At 40.7% G+C, this 19,498-nt stretch overlaps 1 protein-coding gene across 10 annotated transcripts in view; it reads left to right on the forward strand.

The window, feature by feature from the left end:
* Positions 1 to 19,498, forward strand: part of TRIM2 (tripartite motif containing 2) — a 117,300-nt gene that overhangs the window by 40,689 nt on the left and 57,113 nt on the right. For 2 of the 10 annotated variants that reach the window (XM_040600373.1, XM_040600466.1), the window contains exon 1: positions 2,460 to 2,596. The exons of 4 other annotated variants lie outside the window; for them this stretch is intronic. The gene's annotated coding sequence lies outside the window, so the exon portion shown is untranslated. Of the gene's footprint in view, positions 1 to 2,459; positions 2,597 to 9,256; positions 9,400 to 11,271; positions 11,474 to 13,696; positions 14,203 to 19,498 lie in introns of those variants that run through there. 4 more of the 10 variants (XM_040600354.1, XM_040600400.1, XM_040600328.1 and 1 more) reach the window with 4 other exon arrangements.

The following is a 19,498-nucleotide window of genomic DNA, read 5'->3' on the forward strand; positions in this document are numbered from 1 at the left end:
AGTGTTTGGGCACTTGATCCATATCCTTCAAGGGCTTTTGATACCTATCATGTTGTGTAAAAATACCTTAACAGTGTAAGGTGCATAACATGGTATATGGTTGATGGATAGAAAATTTCTTGCACATGTAATTTATACATGCAGATGAAACATCTCTCTTTCTGGAGTGACTTATCACATATTTATTGCTCCTTATTCTCATTCTGATACATCGTTTCTGTATTTTGTGACACGTGGATTGTAGAAGAGACTAGATAACTTGATTTGATGAAGCAGGGAATTCTCTGTATAGAGGACAAGGTAAAAAAAAGAGCTTTGTAGGAAGAGAGAAGGCTGAAAAGACAGGCCTTGTGGTGAAGAGAGCTGTGGGAGCAGATCAATAAGAAAGAGAAATTCTGAAAAGGCCTTGAAGCTCAGGATAAGAAAGCATGGCTTTCATGGGGAGGTAGGCAATGTGGCTGGGTATGGAACAAAAGATGACCTCAGTTACACAGTTTTCTGTGGAGAACAATACAGGTGCATTGGGAATAAGATCCAGGCTCAGTAATCACAATAATTAAAGTAATCAAATACTGTGATCACACAGTGGATCTGGGCAGAGATTTACATGTTAAAAATACTAGAAGAAGAGAGTTCTGGCAAAATAATGTTGTTAATGTGGATAGTGCCGGGTTAACTAAGCAGAAAATCTGGATAAAAGTATAGGCAGTGCAGGTGATATATTTGGGTGGCAGCTGATGGAGCTGTGCAATTGCACCAGAATCTCAGATATCATTGAAGAATGTGCCTAGTATGTCGCACTGTGAAGAAAATCTTGCAAACGTGACCCCAGCACATTGTGATGCAGCGATATGTGCCAGAACTCGCACACAGCCTGTCAGCAGAAGCCTGAGAGCTGCGATATGCCTTCCCATCTGAACAACGTGTAAACTTCAGCATCTGCTTCTTTACCAAAGCGGAGGGGGAGGGAAATGACTTGTGCCAAGACTGTACAGTAATGAATGTGGTGTGACTGGACTGCTTTAATTTGTCCCCAGAAAAGGATCTTAAAATTAGGAGCTGTCAAGGCATTTAATACTGTATGTCTCAAACACAGGGTAAAATACGAGACCGGAGAAAAGCAGTGAGCTGAAAAATAGAAATGCATGCTTATAAATGCAGGAGTCAATAGTAAAAGCTGGATAGAATATAACAGGAAGTAAGGTGCCTTGGGACGTAAGAGAGGAAGAGGTAGGTGCGGAGAGAAGAATTAATCAGAAAGGTCAGAGCGAAAGCCCAGTAGATGGCATGGATTTTAAGAAGGATTTTAATTATTTCCAAAGCAGAAGTGCTCGAAGAGGTTGAGGCTGAAGTACAAAGCGTGATATTTATGCGAGGAGGGGGGCACTATAAGAGACTTGATGAGACTGTTTTGGCGGCAGACCAGCCTCACAGCCAAACTGGAGGCATAAGAAAGTAGGACAATCTGGCAGGAATTAGGATCAGCAGCTGTAAGCAGGGTATTCAATTAACTAGGAACAACTCAAGTCAAACAATAAAGGAGAGAGGAACTTGAGGAGACAGGTGGGATCATAGATGGCTGAGGTAAGATCGGAGGGAGCTTAAGTTTCAGGGAGTATTCACTCCATGCAGTATCTCTTTTGTCTCTTTGTTAAGATCACTAAACTGCCAAGGAAGTATTTGCTTCCCTGCAACATCACCTTTCCTTGAAATGATGTGGGGGGACAGACAGGTGAGCACGGTGTGGTGCTGAAGAAAGGGGAGACTCAACACCTCCCCTTCTGACAGCGTTCAGTTGCTAGATCAGCATGGTTGTCTCACAGAGCCTTGCCTTAAGGTGCCTATGTTGTGACTGTGCTCTTTTGGGATGGTAAGGACCAAAAGAACAGGCAATTAATACGGAGGTGAAGAGAAGCAATCATAGGAGAATCAATGAAGGTTGGGGGGTCAGGTCACGAAGGTCAGGGTAAGACATTTGTGACAGAGAAATGAGAAACCCTAGTGTCAGCAAACAAGCGAGTTAGGAAATACAAGAATAAGAAAAAGGGTGGAGAGAAGAAAAACTGGAGACTTTGCAATTGAAACTTCTTTACAGTGAATTTAGGCTAAACTTAATCCACAATTTTTTTGTTTGTTTGATTGATTAACCTAAAAAGAACAATGCATTGGGGATGCCTGTGGGGTTTCTGTGTGTATGACTACACAGCAAACGTGCTTTTCCTGAAGTGACTTACTGATTTTTTTTTTTTATTATTTCTGCCTTAAGCATTTTACTGCCTAGCAGTACATTGTCAAGCACTAGCCCTTCCTAGTCAGCCCCTCTTGTTCCCCCGCTTAAGAATGAAACACAATATCTTGAACACCCAGAATGCGAAGAAGCTAATCATTGGCTCGCATTGTGGCTGGCAGGGCAGGCCCGCCTCTTTGGCTTGTGCTGACAAGCTGTTTATGTTTGTGCAAGGCCACCCTTTAACTCAGCTGCCTGATGGCCATAATGGGACCAACTGTCTGAATGCTGCAGGGAGCTAAATCTTCTGATCAGAGGCACAGTGAGTTTCAGTCTCTGATACTCCTGCGTGGACTCTATGGAACACTAGTAAGTAGCCTTCTGTCTCATTGTGGCTTTTCTCACAAGACTAAGGGCATGTTTTAGCAAGGCAGGTAGGTGCTGTCATTCAGAGAGGCAACTATTAAATATTTTCCTCTGAAGTAAAAGAGCAGCTACTTTGTATGCAGTGTCATGACTACAAGGACTACGCTATTTCAATCTCAAATGAGACCTTCCTGAGAGGCAAGAGGGAAGAAGTTAATAGGGACACAACCCATTTAAACTTGCCAGGTTATTTTTTTATATTACTTTAATTAATCTGTATCTAGTTCTCATTTTTAGCTGCGTTTCCAGTATTTGATCATCCAGTCATGTTTCAAACAGCAGCAATTTTCACAAGGTCGTAAGTGGCGTTGTTTGAAAAAGTGTGAAAAGGCTAGAAATGGGACACTGTAAAAGGAATGCTCCCCAAAATGCTGATATGAGCTGTCATATTCTAAGATATATGCCTAGCAGCAGAAAAAGCAAAGTCATGTTCAGAGATTTCAGTCCTGCTTGCTGGCTGCTATTAGGAAATGTCTATACCTCCATAGGGTAAAAAACTGCAGATACGGAATGAGCTTGACTTTTTGCATCTTTAATATCTCCTTTCTAATGTTCAGAATTTTAAATAAAATATTCCATGTTTGAACAGTATTCTTCAGCTTAGTCCTGCATTGCAAATATTGATGGATTTTTCAGACTTTCTTTTTTACCTTTTACACCAGCAAAGAAAATCTTAATGTCCCTGTCAGAGCTGGACACCATGCAGAATCTCGGAACTAGTCCATCCTTGAAGTTTTGGCAAGTCTGTGTCTATATTTCATGTGGTAGCTGAGGAGTTCATCTGTAGACCTCATTTTATAAATGAAGAACATAAAGATGTGACAGATTAAGTGACTTTGCCATCACAGTAGAGCAAACTGTCAGCACTCAAGTTTATTACTAAGGTCACTGTACTATATTATTTCTTTTTCTTCCTTTCATTTATTTTACAAAATCCTATTGGGCAGTGTAAATAGTAATTTTTAGGGGTGACTGTGTGCACCTCACAGAGTTCAGATTGGAGAAGTACCTTATGATTTGCTTGCTTATCCAGACTGCTCTGAGCTCAAAAATGTGTGGGAGGCCTCAAGCAGAGTAGGCTATAGCATTATTTTCAGTTCATCCTTCTTTTGGCGTGGCTGGAGGCTGGAAATGTCCCATATGGCATTATGACAGCACTTCAATATTGCCGGGATGGATGGTCCTTTGTCCAGAGTACTACTGCTTCAGCTCTCTCCTGAACCACAAGTGCCAGGATCTTGAGAAAATTCAGCTGCAGTTTTGAGTTCATGATAACTGTGTGTGGGGAAGATGCTGTCGCTGTAAGTAAGCATGTTCATTATGCCTCTTTTTAAAAGCACAGGAAGAACCTTACCTCTAAGTTTCAATCAGGTCTTTGTTAGTCTTGAGTCATGCCAAAAAAATAAAAGCAAATCAGAAGTGAGGCCTGATGCCATGTTCTTTTCAGCTTGTCTAGCTTGCCCTCTATGGATGTACCCAACAGGGGAATGCCCTGAGGGTTATGCCTTCATCTTTGCCATGTTGCTTGTGTTTTGGGGCTGTGCACGGCTTCTGCAGACAATCTTGACGCAGCCTGGAGAGCTTTGGCTCAACTCTCCCACTCATCTATAATGCTTTTAAGGACTGCATCATTCAGTGAGTCTTGAATTCCAGAGGGCCAGTCAAGCAATATTATTTGTAGGAAGCAGTGGCTAAGAGACAGTTAGACAAATTTTCAAATAAAACTGATGGGCAGCTGTTGCACTTAGTACGTGGGTCTTGATTCTCACAGTTGTTCAGCTCTGAGGCTGAACCTCCTCTACAACAATACAGTGCATGCATGGTAATGTATGAACTAAAGCTGATTACAGCAATAAGCTGCTTCTGTGTCAGGCTGTGAACACAAGCCAGAGGTTTTCAGTCACTCTCTCTAAGTATCAGATAGATACTAAGTCTTGATTTTTTGTCTATAAATTAAGAAAGCAGGATGTCAGTACTTCAGTAACAATGAAAGCCATGAGATACACATCAAGCATAAATATGCATCTAGGAGTTTTTGCTGTGCTCTCTCAGTATGTAGTTAGGAATAATAAATATGCTTACCGCATTGTCTCTCTCTTGACTAAAGAAAGAACTCCCTTGTGCATCATGAGCTCAGCGCAACATGGGTTGCTCTATAGGGGCAGACTGTGCCTGTTTGATTTACATCAGGGTAAACAGGCAGAAGATTAAAATTGATTTGTCTTTCTCCCAGAGAGATAATTTTCAAGATGTATTCACAGGGCTTGCTAAAACAGGAGGCTGAATCAACATCCTTCATAAAAAAAAAAAGCTGGCTACTATGGACTGCATATGCTGTAATTGTACTTTCTGGTTCTGAGATGGTAGGCAGTTTGTGAAAACAAAATGATTTCCTAATATCCATTCACTGAGCTTTCAGGTAGCCTGGGAAGCATATCATCCTCAATCTACAAAAGAGGGAAATGAAATCTGCAGGAAAGCTGGAAATAGAGCTAAGATCTGCTTCCCAGGGCTGTGTTTTTACTGCAATTCATTTCTCCCCCTGGCTCTGTAGGTGCACTGTATGTGGACTGTGGGATCCCTTGCCAACATTTTCCTGTGGCCGAGTCTTTAGTCTGCAGTTCTGCAGTCACATTTGTTCAGTTATTCAGCAGTTAATGCAAGGTATTAATTTGGGGTTGACTGAAACCCTGACCTCTTCCCAAATGTACTTACAGTTACCAGATTACAAAGCCTGTAACATTGAATCTGATCCACTAGATTTCCCCTTCTTTGCCCTTGAGAATGTCAGACCAGCTCCCAGAATGGATCAATCTCTTGGGAAAGAACAGCTCTCTAGATTAGTAAGAGTTTTGAGTTTCCAGAGCTTAATTCATGACACTGAGCATTTGAATTCTTAGTGAAAGCAGGAGGCTTTAAGGGTGCTTTTCATCTCAGGGTTTCAGCTTATTAGCAGGTACTCTGCTGATGCGTGATGCTTGATTAAGGTTACATAAGAGAGAGCCTGTGTGTAAAGTACCACATGTGCCCCCTCCCATCAGCTGAGTCTGACCAGAAAACTGACTTTCAGGTAACAGAAAAAGTCTAAGGGCCTGAAAGAAGCAGTGGCAGCCTTCTGTCAGGTTTGGATAGACTTGCTTGTAAAGTCACTCACCATCAGTACTTGGGTCTGTGAAGGGGTAGAGACTGAGATCTGCAAGCAACCCCTTAGCAGCCTCCTTGGCTCTAAAAGTCCTCTCTTTTAAATCTGAACCCTCTCACTAACACTTTCCATGCTAATATCCTCAACTTTTACCCATACTTATGATAGCTTTTAAAATCTTTCATTGTGTTGTGGTTGGTTTTTTTTTTTTCAGGTCCATTTTCCTAGGTATTAGGTCCTTTTCTAGGTAAGGGATGTTGTTGCCACTAGAGTGAAACATACTGGATGGTTCTAAAAAATGAAAAATGCTGAGCATATGCAGCCTTTTCTATTAAAAAAGAAAAAGCAGCAGGGTTGTAGTACTCAGATCTCATTCATACATCAAGAGTAGAGGGTCTCTTTCTAATGTCTGCATTTTATATGCCAAAAGGTGGTATTACTCAGAGAAAGCATTGCACTTAGGAAAGAAAAGGATTGTAAGGCAGGTTATATGCAGAAAATTCATCCCAGGTGAATAGAGGAAATCTCTCAACCAGGAATTTGCCACAGGTCCAGTTCTGTAGATCAGCCTGTGTGAAATATAATAGAAAACTCAGGTCAAGACAAAAAGAAAAGGGACCACTTCCTACCTTCCTTACCTGTGGCAGAGCGTGAATTGCAGTGGCTAAGTGGTCTTCAGGTCTGTGCTGCCTTAAATCTGTATCTACCAGAGTCCACTGGTTTCTTTGACTTCTTTCCCTCCTGTTTGATGTGCCCAGCCTCCCAGCTGGCCAGCAATGCTGAAAGAAACAAGTATCAGAGGCATCCAGATACTTGTACTGGCTGTGGGGTCTGTTCCTATGCTGGGAAGATGTTCCCTTCAGCTCCATAGGCAAGCCTTAAGCTTTCTTCTTACTGGAATCACTGGCTTACAGAACAGGCTCTCTGTATTGCTACTTTGATAGTGTGTAAAAGGCAAAGTTTTGCAAACTACCTTCTCTTAGGGTACATGCAGGGTGGGTATAAAATTAACTGCAGCCTGCAGATGGTCCAGATTCCTCTCTGTAGCTCACCTCTCTCAGGCCCAGAAAGCAAATTGTAACCCAGTATGTGCTCAAGTAGGCGGGAAATATTCTAGATGCCGCTGCTCCTTCATCCATGAAGGAGCTTTTAAATATTTCTGTTTCCTTCCTTTTTGCCTGTGTAGCTGGGCTGAAGGTCTAAGAAAGCAGCAACTTAAGCTCATAGCATAAAATGTCCCTAATTGAGTGGGTAGCTTGCTGTGTTCTGTCCTGGTTGCTGCTGTCTAAAAGAATTATCACGGCTGTTGTCGGCCTTTTCCTCTTATCACTGCTGGTTCACAGCATGTGAAACTGAGAAGTGTAGTACCCATGAAGATTCAAGGGTTGTACTGCAGTTTTGCTCAAAAAATTAAATCATACTGGGACTCACTTTCTTCCTGACATTTTTCTCCTTACATATCATCTTCAGCTGATGCTTTACCTAATGCTCCCTAAGGTACAGTATAACCTCTTAATGTACCCTAACCCTGTTTGTGATAGTAATATTCTGGCATGAAATTCTGCATGTCTTACTCTGTCAAAACTCACACTAACGGCAATAAGCAGACTGGTTACTTAAGGGCTGAAATGGGTCTGTGAGAATTACGGTCTTTTCTTCTATGTATGGTTTAATTTCTGCTTCTGATTGGGATGCTTAACTTTAAAGTGGTACCTACCTTTGGCCTTCTTTTCAGTTAGTTTTAGAATGTGTAAGAATAGGTTGATAGGTATTTGATGAGGTTAATATTAACTCCAGCACTGCAGTGGCTGAACTTTCAGCATATTAGTTTTCAGACATTGCCTCCGTGAGACCATCTGTCTAAAGAAATCTGCCTCTCTCTCTCTCCATTTTCCCCATCATTTTCTCCTGATAGCCACTCTCCTCTTTCACTTATGCTTGACACTCATACACACGTTGGAACCCAGAGCTGCATCAAGCTTCTCCTTGGTTCACAGTTGCTATGGAAAATGTTATGCTGTCACACTCCAATACACAGATGGGAAAATGTGAGCCAGGGCTACTGTGGCTCCGACTGCAAGGAAGAGGATACAGGAGTGGAAAGAGATGACCACGTGAGTAGAAAGAGCAGGGGCAGCATCCTTGTATATCTGTGCAGGTACATAAATGAGGGTATTTGCAGCAGAGATATTTTGTGTTCCTACCTTCCCCAAAGCCCTGCACAGCCTCAAGGTTCTCAGCCTTTCACTCTGTGGAAAAAGAGCTTTTAAAGACACTTCTAGTGTCTCCTAGCCTGAGGCCACTTATCCTTAGAGCCGGTCCCCAGCTCATTCCCAGCGCAGAGCATCTGGCTCCTTGCTGTGGTCCATGCCCCCCTGCCTCGACCACATAGTTCACAGCCTCTTCATCTTTCTGCCACAACTCCTCTCCTCCCATCCTAGAATTACCTTTCTTTCCAGGCCTCCCAGATCCCATCCTTCTTAACCTCTGTGCTCCATGCCATTTAAGATGCTTGTTCTCCCTATCTCACAGTCCTTAAAAGCTTCACCAGAGCCCTTGGCTCATTGCCATATTCTCCTCCTACTCTCGGTCTTCCTCACTACAGCCCAGTGTTTGCGGTCTGGGGGCTGTTTCTTCTCCCATAGAGTCTCTGGTTCTGCAGTGCAAAGGTCTCCACATACCTCCTTTTTCCTTTCTTCTTGTACTTGAAGGCAGGAAAGAGGACAGGTCTAAACCGGGCACATACTAGCCCTTTGTATGCTGTAAGAGTGGATAGCTCCAGGCAAGGTCAGAGAAAGACTAAGCCAAGCAATTTATAAGCACGGTATATTTCTTAGAAAACGTAGCCCTTCTTTTTCTCTTGGCAAACAAAGTGTCCAGTATTCACCACATATCTTGTGAACCAACCTCAGGCCCAGACCTGCCTTTGAGCTGTTTGCTGTGATTCTTCATGTGCTCATTTCTTTGCGTTACTGGTTACATAGTAACGTTTCTGATTCTTGGATGAATGATGTTTTCAAACAAAAAAAGGGATGTGAACGCATTACTTTTGGTTCAGAACTTTTCATGAATGCAGCCATATGAAAATGTATTACATCAGTGTTTCCTGGATACTTGCTTTTGACAGGAAGCTTACTTATGTGAATGAAAGTTTGTGAAAAACAGTAATACTGAGACATGATTTTATAGGAGCCGGGGCTGGTGGTTAATTTCTGACAGTAGCAAACTATGATTGAGCGCAGTACAGAGCAGAAGCATGAGCCTGGTGCAAACTGAGTATATCCCACTGTTTAAGGGTCATGGTTGCCAAAGTATGACTTAGAGCTTCAAGTAAGTTTACAATCAGGACTGTGGGACTTACCTGCTGTTCCATGGTATATTTTCGTAAGCAGCTGCAGCATTTGGCTCACAGTCTTCTTTCTTCGCCTGCTCTGGTCCCTAATGCCCCACATCTCTGTCAGCTGCAGGACTCAGAGGACCCCTGTGAGCTAATTCACCTCACTCACCTTGCAGAAAATTGATGCATTTTGTCACAGGTCAACTTTCTGTCAGGTGATGAACTGTACCTGTCCACTGGGAGTCCAAACAAGCGCCTCAGTGCAAGGTAAGAAGTGGGAGTGTACAGCCAGAGGGGGAAAGGGAACCTTTAAAAACAGTGTAATGTTTGTGTTTTCAAATTGCATACTTCCAGTATGTTACCTTCCCTGATGAAAACCACTAGGACAGGCTCATTACATGCTGTTTGCTGGCTTGTTACTTGAACAACATGAAGTATCCAGCCACTATACTGTGAGCTTCAGCAGGCCAAAAAGGGGCCATCTTTCCAGCTCACTTAGAAGGAAAATGGCTGCGTGTCTCTGTCACCAGAACACTCAGAATAAGATCATGTGCCCCAGACAAGCCCAGATTCCTGCAGTCACAGATGTTAGTGAGAGTTGATGGGAAAAAGTGTCTTAGTGCTATGCTTATTCTCCTTCTTTTCTGGGGACAACCAGGGGGCTACTGCAGGCTGTAATGAAAACAGCAGTAGCAGTGGGGTTTCTCCAACAATGGCATCAAGGTTATAATACATTACGGTTTTGTCTGAGCTGTGTGTTTTCTTTCTGTGGAAAAGAAGTTATAGAATCATAGAATCATTTAGGTTGGAAAAGACCTTTGAGATCAAAGCCAACTGTTAACCCAGGACTTCCAAGTCCATCACTAAACCATGTCCCTAAGTACAAGTGATGCATTGTAAAGCAGAATACGTACGTTATAAAGCAAAATACCAAAAGCACTGAAACAGCCCGATCCTCATCTAACAGTAGGAGCAGGCTGCAAAAGATTGTCACACTGTATTGTCTCTTTGGAAGATAAGCTGACAGTTATATGCCTTTCTGGAAGGGGACACTGGGCACCAAGTTGAAGTACTAAGATAAAACACACAGCAAGTGAGGCCAGACCAACTGAATACAAGTTTACATCTGAACCCAGACCCAAGATATTCCATGTACTGGCTTTAAAATGCTGGTGTTAAAATGATTTATAATATCGCAGCTGATTCATCGTCAGTGCCAAAATTGCCATTATTTTATTTCATGAACAGTAAGTGTACTGAAGCTTTGCCTTGTACTCCTCCAACAGTACATTTGTCTCAGTTTATCAGACTTACGGTTTTTCAGTCTGTACAAAGTCTTTCAGTTTGTTTGCATCAGAATTTTCATCTAGGACTTAAACTATGACCAACTAGAAATCTGCATAAATGTATTTTAAATCCTACACCAAGTAGTCTACTGCTAAAATGAAAGGTGACAGCTGAACACAGCTTCATCCCTGGCTTGTTAATCCACCTTCTGTCATACAGGCAATTTCACAAATTCAAATTAAATGGCAAGGTACATCCTCCACCAAAGTCAGACCTTTCACCTGCCACTTTCTCAGCGTTTAAAAGGCAGAAGAACAGGATGGAAAACAGGTTGCTTTCACCTATACTTTTGCAATTCAGCAATCCCAATACAACCAGACTAGACTAGATGGGAGCAAGATCTAGGCCAAGAAAGGTGCATATTCTGCCACCTACTGTGCATCACCATCTGTCCATCCCTGACTGAGGAGGGGCACTTTTTCCTTGCTTTAATGAACATGCAATGAGGTTTAAAAAAAACCTTTCAAAGATCTACGTACACAGCTGCATATAATCAGTATAATCAATATCTAAACTGCATCGTATTCCACTCTTTTCCTACTGACATAGTTGATCTTGGTGCAAAATCAGGGTTGTTTTCTGCTTACATGGAAGCTAACAGGGTTGCTTTGTAGCTGTTTGAAAGCATCCTAAATGGAAGCTACCATTCTTCTGAGAAGGAAAGTTGCTTCTAGCAGGTTGTTTTCCCTATCTGATCTGTTCTTTGCTGCAGTCTTTCCTCTATGAAGCTTTCTACAGTAAATTTTCTCTCACCATATGACTGATCAATATCTTCCATCTCCATTTTTCCAGAAGACTGCCTCAAAGATCATAGAGACAGAGTGTGAGAAAGTGGGGATCAAGTGATGCCTTAATAATATCCAGGCAACAGTGAGGGGACACACAGCTAGCCTGTCTGGAGGCAGGAGCTATCTATGGACAGTAGGATACTGGTACCCCACATGAATGATACAAAAGAGGGAATGAGGAATGGAAAAGAAGAGAGAAAAAGATGGTAAGGATGATCCCTGGATCTGGAAAAATGAAAGGTTATTTAAAATCAATCTTCTATTTTTGAATCTTGAGTTTTCTTGAAGTTTTTTTATGTAGCTGTTATTTGTGAAAGCAGCCTTTTCTGTAAATGGACTGGGTTTTTTTCAGAGAACAGATATATTGAAGAGTAACTGAGAGATCAGTGTGAGTTAATGCATTTGCTTTTTGGGAGGACATTCAGTCAGCATGAGCACCACAAACTTAAAGTGATTATTTCCACCTACTCTCCACTTTAACATCATGCATCACCAAAACAAGAGTTCTTATTCCAAAGATAAAAGTCATTCAACCTGTCCTGGACTGTGATACTACAGTGGAGGAGAGAGCCTACATGTCTAGAAAATCACACACGGGCTACTCTGCTGTACCCCGTGAGATAATTTCTTCCCCCAGATTTGGAAGTCTGCTCTACAAGGATCAAGTCCTTTGATTTCATGGAAAATATCAGTCCTGATGAAAACAAGATTTATTCAGTTCACTCCACTTGTTTATTAAGTGGGAGAGGAATAACTCAACTGTTAATAAACATTGTTTACTCCTGTTTCAAAAATAACGTTATTTGCTTCAGGTGATTGTATTTCCAGCTTTTGCTGCTTACTACCTTGATGAGAAGAGAACAGAAGAGAGGAAAAACACTAGAATGCAGGTCAAAGATGCACAACCATGGTAGCAGCTGAGCAGTAGGGCACATGAAATCTGTTCTCACTTACCTTTTCTTTGTGTGGGGTGCTCTGGTGCCTAATAATAAAACTAAGCTCAAGTGTAGCCTTTTACATTGGATCACTGGATTGTATTTCACTCATCTGAATGGCTGCCTGTTTTCACAAAAGCTGCAGGAATATAATACCACTAAGATCTCTAGTATTCTACCTGATGTGACTGAAATTATTCAATGGGTTATACAACTATTGGAAGGTATTGTGACAGCACAGGCAAAAATACAGGCAAAGAAAATTTGTTCATAATTTTCTCCTTTGCTTCTACTGATTAGAGAGTCTTTATTTATTTATTTATTTATTTAATAATTCAACTACTTTTGACATTAACAGTCTATTCGTGTCAATCCTGGATCCAGGTACAGGATGAGTATACAATCAGCATAATCCGAATTGTGCAAAGATGAAAAACTGAGCAAGTGACAAGGCTCAGGACTTTTAGGCAGAGTGTTTACAACGGTGTTTTTATTTTGTCAATGACTCACTGTACTGATTCACCCATGCTTTAGTAAAAGTTGCCTCATTTTGAGACTCTCACTGTTCAAATAGGGTTAAGATTATTCCCATTAGAACAGCTTGCAAAAGTTCTCTGGCAAAACTAAAGACGAAATAAAACTTGATATTTTTTTCTGTAAATATAGAAATATTTAAAAATATATTTATTACAATTATAAATATATAAAATTATATACAATTCTATTTTATTTATTATATATAAATAAATATTTATATTTTTTAAAATAATAAAAGAAACCCTGTAGTTTTAAGCAACGGCAACACTTCTTTAATTACCATAAAATTGGCTTCCTAATTTTTTATTGGAAAAACAATGTTCTTCAGTACTGACTCAAAAGCTCTGAGGTATCCAAAAGTAGAGGTGACCCCTCAAGCCTCTAGTACCAGCATTCAATCAGGGCAGCAACCTTTAAATAGCTGAAAATAGGGACTGAAAGTGACTTAGCAGCTTCAAGTTGTGGACTTTCACTGGGTGCTTTTCAAAATGTGATACTTTTGGTAAAAATGTGCATTCTTGTAATTAATGGCTCGGATCACCCCAGGGGTTCTTTGTCAAGCAGCTGTCTGCTGACTCTGAGAAAAGAAACCCCACCAAAGCAAACCAAACCCTCCTGACACAATAGATTTGCTTCCCACATGGAAGCATTTAAAGGGTGTAAGTGGATCAGCATTCACTTCCCTGTTTATAAAAACCAGGTTCTTCTAAATGACTTGCTAAACTGCTGAACTATTTCAAGTAGTGCACGGGATTTCCACCCCCCATCCCCCCACCCCTTCCCGCCCCATCCAGAGACGCTTTTTGTGCTGGGAGGGGGGGCTGCAAGGTTGGTTTGCTTCCATGGGGGGGGACCAGGCTGCCACCTTCCTGAGTGGTGTGTGATGTCTCAGCTGCTGGGGGCTGCCTGGGGGGGCATCTGCACATGGGAGACCATCCTGGCATGGGGCTGGCTGTTTATTTTCAAAACCGTTGTACCTCAGGTTACTTGTAAGGCTCAGGCATGGGGACTTCTGCTAGAACTGGACTGTATATATTCCCTGGTTTGCCTGTAATTTGCAGCTTATGAAAACCAGATGGATGACTCCATGCTCTGCAAGTTAGTATAGGAATGGGAGCTTCTGACATAAGAGCAGCTTTTACAGAAAACACTGAGTTAAGAAGATTCAGGCTCAAGCTAGATTGCTTCTTCCCTCCCCCCCGCTTTTGTCTATTTTTACTGCATCATTGGTATGTGTCCAAGGAAAGTCAGCCATATCATTCGGAAATACAAGGGGATAAACTTTTGACTGTCGGATCTCTTCAGGCTGAGAGACTCCAGAGTAAATGAACTGGGAGAGAGAGAGAGAGAATTAAAAGGAGAGATTTCTTTAGGTGAACTTTTTTGGTTGTCTGCTCTGCCAACAGCAGTGTAAAATAACGAAGAAACTGCAGCAGTCCTTTCCCACTGTCTTTGTAAACAATGTAAGTTACCCTTTCACACTCGTCTCTGTCTGTGTGCTTTTTCTGCTTTTGAGTATTTTGTGAGAGCAGTGGTTTTGCAGCGAGTGAGCTCTTGCCAGGAGCTCTGCTGTGTGAGCGAGTGAAGGGCTTTGTCTGTCTTTCTCTTCTGGAAGTCAGGGCGGTAGCAGGGAAGCTGAGCAGTTTGCCACCACCTTTCTTTGACAGTCGTACTGGCTCAGCTTTAGACGGTTGTCGAAACCTTTAAACCTTTTCAGTATTTGTGCAGAAATGCGTTTGTAGTTGGCAAAAGACAATAGCAAATGTTTTGATTGAACTGTGTGTGTCAGGCTTGCTGTAAGAGCAGGCATTTCAAAAGGGGATTGTGTGATGCTGTGTAAAGAGGACAGGATGTGACAAGGAAAAACAAATGTTTCTTGCTCTTTAATGTTTAAAAGAAATAATTGAAACAGAGCCAAGGAGCTTGCCTAGGAAAGAAATAGTGATGTTTATTCAAAGCAAAATAGTGAATCTGTAAATGTGAGAGGACACTGCCTAGGTCTAATTAGGAGAGACATTTTACTTTTCACAGGTGTTCTGTTTTTTGAAGTTGACAGTTGGCATTAATGTTACCGTATTCTGTTGTGCTTTTGTGAGGAGTAACTTGAGCCATTACCTGATGAGTAGCTATCCATAGGTTACTTACATCAGTTGATTTACCCCCTTTTAGTTTATTTTGCTGTTTTCAAGATGCAGTCTAGGCAGACTGTCAGGCAGATTGCTAGGTTTAAGTAAAAACAAGGGATTATAATGCTAATATATCAGATAATACACCAAGAATAAGATAAAAATCACTCTGAACTCAAACATTCATTAGTCCAAAGCATTTACATAAGTGTTCATTTATATGGGGGCAAATAAGAACATTATGGTGGAAGTACAATGACTAAATGAATATTTCTTAGTTAAGGATGTGGCATAAGAAATGTTGCTTTCTGTTCCAGCCATAGATTTTTGATCTTTGAGGGCCATGGATTTATTACCTGGATAACATTCTGTGGCCAGCTATTGTGATTTAATAATCAGAATTCTTTTTCTTAAAATTCCACATTGCTGCTTGTGTGAGAACTGAAATTAAATTGACTAGTGGATACTGATGAGAGCTTCTAGACAATGTGAATCTTTGGAATAAACTTGGGAATAAAATTATAGTGTTTGAAAAGCATATTTTCTTTTTTTGGTTTGGCTTTTAAAAATCTTATAAATTTGTTTATTTTAAAGATAGTCCCATAATTTTCTGGAAGGTGGATTTGTGATATCTGAAGCCTGGACTGGTTACAGAGAGAAGGTACCAGGAAGCTATTGTACCTGGTCTTGGGACTGCCTCACCCTGCTAGAAAACAAAGCCAGCAGAAAAAGGAGGTTATCCCTGTTTCCAGAGAGTTTTTTGGGGGCGATCATTCTGTTGGCTGCTGACAAAATAAGTCTTCTGTGCTTTGGCCCTCATCCAAAACTGCTTACTGTAAACCAAACGTTTCCTCAAACTTCTCAGTAAAGCATTTCACAAACTGGAGTTGTGAAGAAACTCCCTGGTCCGATCTGGACCTGAAGTGCCCACAGTTTGACTCTAAAGAACAGCTTGGGTCTTTCTTAATTGAGGGCTCATTGCAGTTCTTGAGATTCATCCTTTTTCACGAGAAATGGCTTTCCTCAGGGAGAAGGCTAAACAGAACTTCTTTGTTGCTTCAAGGGACACCACTAATACATGCTGCTTGCAGGCCAGAAGGAAATGTGAAGTGGGTTTTATGACAGAACCAATTCTAGATTTGATTATAGGGTTTCTGAGAAGAGGGAAAAATTAAAATAATGGAAACATTTATTTCAGCCAACTGGGAAAAATCCTTTGGTTTCTTTGCGTAATTCATAAAGAGAGACAGCATGTAACATGTCAGATATTAGAAGTACATATATTTTTAGTGCCTTTTTGGGGGGGTGGGGTGTGTCTTAAATGTTTGTCGTTTTCACAGAAGTGATTTTCTATGTACTATCTAGAATATATGAGTTCAGTGAAATCTTGGTTTGAGACAAGCAGTGTCCATGGTCTGATAGCACGAGTGCTGTCTGAATTCTGCTATGTCCAGCAGCATGCAGTGTTTGGAAAATCAGACCTTACCTGGACAAAGATGACAATACTGCTGGGGAATTTCCCCAGCCCCTGATAGTATTTTTCTCTGGCAATCCCAGTTTTAGCCTGAAGGTCAGGTTGTTTGCTGGAAAATCCCAGATAATTGGTGTTGAAGCCATCGTGAAAACATGCTGGGCCTGTCTTTGCCTGATAATGGAATTTCATTAATTCATAACAAAACTAGGATTTGGACAGCTTATATAAACACAGTAATACTCCTGATTCCTTTGAGGAAAACTGAGGAATTAAATGAACTGAAAATATTTTGGGTGTCCTAATGCAGAGAACAAAGTGTTACACATTACTATAGTGGAGCTGAAATTTAATCATCTGCGTAAAGTATTAAACTTGCACAGTTTTGCCGAAACATGTAATACTGTGCCTAGACACATGAACTATTTATACAAAAACAAAGGCACAGTGTATGGTATGTTAGGATAAATCCTTAAGCCAAATGTAAAAGAATTGGATTTGATCAGTTGGCAAGTATATTGTCTCATCAAAATTAAGTGTGCATCAGGATACAAGTGTATCTAGTTTGAACTATTTGTTTGTACACAGCAGCAAACCATATGTATTGCTGCAAATAATAAATTAAGTTTATAAAGAATGATTCTTAATGCAATTGCATTATAGAGGGTAATACCTCTTCAGATTGAAATAGTTGTTTTAAGGACAGTTTAAGGACAATGTTCTGTATTATAAACAGCCACTAATTCCAAAGAAGCCCTAAAAATTTTCTCCTGGAATTTTGCCCATCCAGTGTTTTGCAGGGTAACATATATGAACTAGGTTTTTTCAGTTAGCTTTCAAGGACTATGCTGAAGAAGTCCAGTGACTGTCAGATTGAAATCCACTATTGCAGATCCTACACTTAGCTGACAACTTCAACCAAAGTTAGGTATGCTATTTCCAGAGACTGCAGGTTGTGTGGTTATGTTATTGCTGATGTTTGTGTGTTACAAAAAACAGGAGGGCTGCTCAGCATTTGAAATGCATTACATGAGCTGAAAAAACAAGGCTCTTGCAACAAAATCAATATTTATTGAAAGGAATAAATGTTTTAAAGGAAATAATGATCGTTTGGAGGTTTCTAGAATGCTGAAGGGAAAAGAACAAGGCTTAGCATTCACATAAATAGACTTTACCTCTCTATACCTTCATTTTTGCTAGATTACTTTTAAAGACACACTTGCTTCTCTTAGAATTTGGGGCCGCTATTCTATTTGCTATGTGACATGAATGGATTGGAGGCAGTGCCTTGGTGTACTGTAAGGTTTATGTTAACATGTGCCTGTAATGGAAAGAGCTGCTTGGTTGCAAAGACTTAGCAAATGCAGTTTGGAAGAATTCCTTCTTATTTTTGATCAACTGGAATAGAGTCCACCTCTCACAGAACAGAACTCAGGATGACCTTTGGAGAGATGAAAATGGCATTTCCTGTCAAATTTTCTGAATTGTTGTATTTCTATAAAGACCAGATTGTATTTCTGTGGTTTAAATAACTAAATATTTATTGTATACTTAGTTACATTAAAGACATTTATCTTTGTTTTCTACCATAGACACTCTCGACATTTTCTGTCACAGGATCTGTAGACATATCTTGGCATTGCATGTCTTTCCTTCTAATAATTGGGGTGACTGGCTATATTTGGATTGGGCATTGCTTATTTTACAAGGGGAATCTAGCTGGAAGTCAGCAATTTAGTTGTATCACTGGAACAGCAGTCTGTAACTGGAATAGTATAAAGTGAAATAAATGACGTAAACATCACTCTAATGCACTGTGTGGGGACAGCCAAGGATCTAGTCAGCTGAGAAGTCTGCTGCCAACCAGGCAGCCTTCCCATTTGCCAGCTGGACTTTAGGGCAGTAACTCAAAAACAAATCCCATTCAAAAGGAAGATTTGAAATGGCAATTGGAATATAGTTCTTGAGATGCTGAAAAGACTGCGGCAGGTAGATGTTGGCTGGCTCCATCCATGCTGCTATTAGGTAGCTGCAGTAGGGTTAAAAGAGGCACAGCTAAATTAAGAAGGAGACTAATCATAGACATGTGAAAAGTGCTAGCAGCATGTATTCTGGCACTTCTTGCATTACATCGTGATCCTGTTAACACAAGCATCAAAATATATCAGGTATAGCTGGACTGCTACAATAGTTTACAAAGAAACTGCTGCTGGAATGGCTATGATCTTTTACTGCTAGGTATTATCTAGGCTATAATAACTTAAAGAATATGCCCTGCCACTAGGAGAAGACAAATGACTTAAAAATGTACCGTAATCATGTATACCCTAAATGTTCCCCTGGAAGAACTCCAGACAATTCTGCTTTTTACGGCCAACACTTTTGCGTATGTGTAAAAGTATTATTCATTCTCTCTCACTTTAGAAACTTCTGAATATTATCACTTTTGGATGCATTTGAGAAGCAATTAATTAGGTGGATGGTGATCTTCAGTCCTTACTTGAGGGTGGATGTCCTCTCTGAAAGAGACAAAGATTGGACTAGATGCAGTTACTTTTGATCGAGTTTTAAATGCATGAGATGAATGTTCAGCAATCTGCCTGCTCATAATCCAGTATGGATTTATTTGTCTTAGTGTTATTAGTCTGCTTAAACATGTGTATGATCAGTTTATTTCTGGGTGATTTTCTGTTCTTTTGTCATGTAATGCTATTTGTTCTGTGCTACCATGAGCCTCTGTTCTTGATTATTTTGTTTATTTCAGTTCTGGAAATGCTGAGTGACAATCCCCTCTTTTTCTGCTGTTCTTTATGGGTGTTGGATGCTAGGTTTGAGGACATCTCGTTGTTGAACTTGTTATTTGGAAAATTGTAATGTGTGCAGTGATGGCTTAAAGAAAAAGTGAAAATTTTAGCCTCTGCAAAGATTTATACTGTGCCTGCCTCCTTCTATGTCAAAGTTTAGTAGAACTGGGTTGTTTGTGAGCTTGAAGGGTGTGTTATATACCAGTGTGTTTTATGAACTGCTCAGGAGTTGATTTAGCAAGGAATGAGCAACGGCCCAATTATTCGGAGCTATGTAACTCTGACTAGTATGAAAATATAAATGTGCAAAGATGCTCCTGCACCTTGTGCAGAACAAAACCCCTTCGAGGCAGTGATG

The sequence above is a fragment of the Falco naumanni genome, chromosome 1 (genome assembly GCF_017639655.2).
Source record: "Falco naumanni isolate bFalNau1 chromosome 1, bFalNau1.pat, whole genome shotgun sequence".
NCBI classification, from domain to species: Eukaryota; Metazoa; Chordata; class Aves; order Falconiformes; family Falconidae; genus Falco; species Falco naumanni.